Source organism: Theropithecus gelada, chromosome 3 (genome assembly GCF_003255815.1).
Source record: "Theropithecus gelada isolate Dixy chromosome 3, Tgel_1.0, whole genome shotgun sequence".
NCBI lineage: Eukaryota > Metazoa > Chordata > Mammalia > Primates > Cercopithecidae > Theropithecus > Theropithecus gelada.
The window spans coordinates 34,204,329-34,209,620 of record NC_037670.1 but is presented as its reverse complement, the minus strand read 5'-3'; the positions used below and the strand labels follow the sequence as shown (position 1 = coordinate 34,209,620).

Sequence of the window (5,292 nt, the reverse complement as noted above, 5' to 3'; positions counted from 1 at the left end):
CATATTGGACAGCACAGTTCTAGAAGCCAGGAAAGAAGGTTAAATACACAGTGAAAATACACACCCGAGGTTTTCCAAACACGAGTAGAAATGGGAAATTCTTCCCAAAAGACCTCTATGGAGCATGAGAAGAAAGGTCTACTTTGTATCATCTGGAGGACTTTTTCCTCTTTCCATCAAGTTTCAGCCAATAATTAAAACAAGTTAGCAATATTTTTCATCCCAACACCTTGTGCAAATTCTCGTCTTCCCCCAAAGAGTTCCCTTGACATGCGTTTTAACACACCCTGTCTATAGAAAAAGCACTTTCCAAACACCCAGTGTATGTTTTTCATGTAAATTCACTTTTCTGATCATTTTAGTAAATTTATAATGGAAATTCTCACTACTTAAAGCCTATCTATAAGTAGCAACCACAGTTTCCAAAGCTATTCCATGAAGCAGGTCTCTCTATTTACTTTTGTCTATTTGTGTAGCCCAACCACGCAACAAGATTTTCAAACTGGCCAAAACACATGAAAATAGACAAAGTCCTTTATTGTGTGGGTAACCCATTGGAATGTCTTATTCCCTATGAGAGCTGACATAAAGCAGGAATTCAAATGACACTGGGTTAAAACCCGATGGCCAACTGCACATTCCAGCCTACTTTTCAGTCAGTTGGCTATCATAGCTTCCATATGGGCAATAGCGATTGTTTATTAATTAACCCATGCAAAATACATCAAATCTAGTTGGAGAGGATTTTTTTTTTTCCATTCAACTTTTGTTTTTGTTTTTGTTTTTTTCTTTTTTTTTATTATTATTATACTTTAAGTTCTAGGGTACACGTGCATAATGTGCAGGTTTGTTACATATGTATATTTGTGCCATGTTGGTGTGCTGCACCCGTCAACTCGTCAGCACCCATCAACTCGTCATTTACATCAGGTATAACTCCCAATGCAATCCCTCCCCCCTCCCCCCCCCCATGATAGGCCCCGGTGTGTGATGTTCCCCTTCCCAAGTCCAAGTGATCTCATTGTTCAGTTCCCACCTATGAGTGAGAACATGCGGTGTTTGGTTTTCTGTTCTTGTGATAGTTTGCTGAGAATGATGGTTTCCAGCTGCATCCATGTCCCTACAAAGGACACAAACTCATCCTTTTTTATGGCTGCGTAGTATTCCATGGTGTATATGTGCCACATTTTCTTAATCCAGTCTGTCACTGATGGACATTTGGGTTGATTCCAAGTCTTTGCTATTGTGAATAGTGCCGCAATAAACATACGTGTGCATGTGTCTTTATAGCAGCATGATTTATAATCCTTTGGGTATATACCCAGTAATGGGATGGCTGGGTCATATGGTACATCTAGTTCTAGATCCTTGAGGAATCGCCATACTGTTTTCCATAATGGTTGAACTAGTTTACAATCCCACCAACAGTGTAAAAGTGTTCCTATTTCTCCACATCCTGGAGAGGATTTTTATGGGAGGGAAAAGGTACCCTTTCTTCACCAGCCTCGGCTTCATGCTGAAGTATTGCACAACTACAGTGTTGTCATAAGCTTAGAATTCAAATGATGCCAAAAACTATCAAAAGCAACCTGCAATCTTTACCTGACCCAGGAGTTTACAAGATTGAATTCCTAGAAATCATTTGCTTTATTCTTCTGGAGTCTGCTTAAGTCTAGACAGGCAAGAAAGAACCTAGCAGATCAATGCCTCTCAAGGGAATTGATCCCAGTCAGGCGCAGTGGCTCATGCCTGTAATCCCAGCACTTTGGGAGGCCGAGGCGGGCGGATCACAACGTCAGGAGATTGAGACCATCCTGGCTAACACAGTGAAATCCCATCTCTACTAAAAACACAAAAAATTAGCTGGGTGTGGTGGTGGGCGCCTGTAGTCCCAACTACTTGGGAGGATGAGACAGGACAATGGCGTGAACCCGGGAGGTAGAGCTTGCAGTGAGCCGAAATCGCGCCACTGCACTCCAGCCTGGGCGACAGAGCGAGACCCATCTCAAAAAAAAAAAAGGGAACTGATCCCTTCTGCCCAACTTCCTGGGTAGAGTGGCCTTGAGTGAACCATATTCAGAATTAGCTCCTGTGGAACTTGACTACGGAAAAATATGTTAATACATTTTTGAAAATTATTTAATGCATATTTTTGGACACAGGGCACTGTTGATAACTGTACATATACTTTACCTCCAATACAATTACTACTATAACTTACTTCCTCAGTTGGTTTCTGTTTGGTTAACATACACATGCGTTAGCTCCAAGATAACTGAAGAGCATTTCCATGCTTACCAGACCAGCTCCAAACCAAGCACAATCTCAAATCTAAACTCTTATTCCTAAAGTCGAATCAAACCAGATGGGTCCCATGGGAAGAAATGAGATATGTCCAGGCCAACATCATGATTAGACCCATCTCCAATGTCACACTCACAAGTCGGTTTCCTAATCCACTCAACCCAACATTTTACCTCCAAAACAGACGACACAAGATCATGCTTGAAACATATGGAGACAGCATCAGCATGGAGTTTTAAAGGGGGAGGGAAAATGTTTGTATTAGGCATTCAAACCTAATACATAAAGAAGTTTCTTTTTCTAACTTTTATTTTAAGTTCAGGGGTGTATGTGCAGGTTTGTTATATAGGCAAACCTGTGTCATGGGGGTTTGTTGTACAGATTATTTCATCACCCAGGTAATTAAGCCTAGTAGCCATTGGTTATTTTTCCTGATCCTCTCCCTCCTGCCACCCACAACCCTCTACCAGGCCCCAGTGTGTGTTGTTCCCCTCTATGTGTCTCTGTGTTCTCATCATTTAGTGAGAACATGTGGTATTTGGTTTTCTGTTCCTATGTTAGTCTGCTAAGGATACTAAGGCCTCTAGCTTCATCCATGTCCCTGCAAAGGACGTGATCTCATTCCTTTTTATGGCTGCATAGTATTCCATGGTGTATAAGTACCACATTTTCTTTATCCAGTCTATCATTAATGGGCATTTAGGTCGATTCCATGTCTTTGCTATTTTGAATAGTGCTGCAGTGAACATGTGTGTGCCTGTGTCTGTATAATAGAGTGATACATATTTCTTCCTTTGGGTACATACCTAGTAACAAGATTGCTGGGTCAAATGGTATTTCTGTCTTTAGGTCTTTGAGGAATCACCACAAGAGAGAGCCTTCTTTAGAGGGAAAGCAAGCCTGGGTTTGAGGATGTGTCGGCAAACTATCGCTCAGGACTAAATCTGCCACCTGTTTTTGTAAATAAAATATTTACAAAACACAACCATGCCCGTCTGTATATGTATTGTCTATGGCTGCTTTCAGGGTAAAATGGCAGCATTGAGAAGCTTGGACAGAGACCGTGTAGCCCATAAAGCTGACAATATTTACTATCTGGATGGGCCTGTAGAGAAAAAGTTTGCTGGTCCCTGGTTTAGAGTTGTACATTTGCTGAAAACAGTGATTATTGAACAGTTCCTTTATGTTTGCCACAGAGCACCATTTGTGCCTCAGTCTTAAAGCAACTCTACATCTCATCACTCTGCTGCCATAAGTTCTGAGAACAATTATTTCTTTGTTAACATTTGGTAAACTTATCTCTACAGACACAAAAGAAGGTTGGGAACATCTCTGAGGTTTAATTTCAAAACATGTTTGAGTTTAACATGGGGATTCACCAAGTGCTGGTAGCTAGAATAATGATGGTACTTATCCAGAGACTTTTCAAGGGGAGGTTACTGACTAGTGCTTTGTAGTACAGGCCATGAGAGTAAACTTGAAAAAAAAATGGGCATCATTCTTTTTCCAAGTTTTAACCATAAATGATCATTTTTTAAAAGGTTCCAGTAACTTACCCACAAGGAAAAAAAATCGGGGAGGGAGATAACGACACAGTGGTTTTGTTCTAAAACAGTCATGTGCGATGTCATGGTGCCATCTACAGTATTTCAATATTTTCACCCAAACACCAGAATGTGAAGAAGCCCTATAGACACATGTCTATTTATTGAGGGAGAAACGTTTTGCTAGCACAACAGTATAAGAAGGCTTTACGCTAAAATTTTCTCTGTGGTCACGGTCTTCTGTCTTCTTCTCCTATGCACCATTTTTAAGTTTATTCCATTTCTTGATAACTTCTTAAGTGCCATTGTGATAGTAAATGTTAAAATTAATGAATGTGCTATACCTGGTAGGAGTGCAATGAAACTGTTCCAAAATGTTGGGATTTAGTATCTGCTCACGTTCACACAAATGCAGTCACTATTGTCAAGTGCGCCACAGTGGTGGAGTGTAGAACAGCAGGGATGAGACCCGAACATCTGAAAAGTCAGTATTTTAAGAAGTCTTGGAAAATTTGGGGGTTGAAGAATCTAACAGGAGTGCTTGCTTCAGCAGCAATTTAGAGTAGATTAGCATGGCCTCTGCGCCAGGATGACATGCACATTCCTAAAAGTGTTCCACATTTAAAAAAAAAAAAAAATCTAAGGGCATGTGTACATTTGCTAGAACTACCATAACAAAGTGCCAGAGACAGAGTCATTTCAACAACAGAAATTTATTTCTCACATTTTTCAGTCCATAACAGGAAATAAGGAGTTAAATAAAGCATTTGCTTCTACTGTTTGTACCTAAACTTAACAGAATACAGTAAGTAATAAGACACTGGGATGCAGGAAAGAAAAAAGAGAGAGAAGGAAGGAGAGAAGGTGAAGGGAGAATGGAAGAGAGGAAGGGAGAGAGGAAAGAAAAGTTTGGTGAATGACTGCAGTCTAAACTGCTTCAAACAAGAGATCTTATTTAATTAAGGAATTCAGCCCATCTATGCCTATTAGGAGGAGGAAAAAGCCTAAAGTAGAAGATGGTGAAAGTTGGATGACCCCAGCCATTAAGGCCATTCATCTTTAACTGTTAGGCTTGGATCATGCAAATGGCATCTGGTAGCTGCAAGGGTTGCTGTGGGTACTGAATGCTTTATTGTTCTGAGGCTATCAAAGAAAATAGCCATGGGACATATAGACCATGGACTACCACACAGACATAAAAAGGAACAAGATCATGTCCTTTGCAGAAACACGGATGGAACTGGAGGCTCTTATCCTCAGCAAACTAACACAGGAATAGAAAACCAAATACCACATGTTCTCACTAATAAGTGGGAGCTAAATAATGAGAACTCATGGACAGAAAGAGGGAAATAGCAGATACTGAGGCCTACTTGAGGGTGGGGGCTGGGAAGAGGGAGAGGTTCAGAAGAGAAAAAACTATCTGATACTATGCTTAGTACCT

The 5,292-nt window shown here is 40.6% G+C and overlaps 1 pseudogene; it reads left to right on the top strand.

Moving 5' to 3' along the window:
• Window positions 1-4,373: 4,373 nt before the first annotated feature.
• On the top strand, window positions 4,374-4,473 carry LOC112621907 (annotated as a pseudogene).
• Window positions 4,474-5,292: the final 819 nt, after the last annotated feature.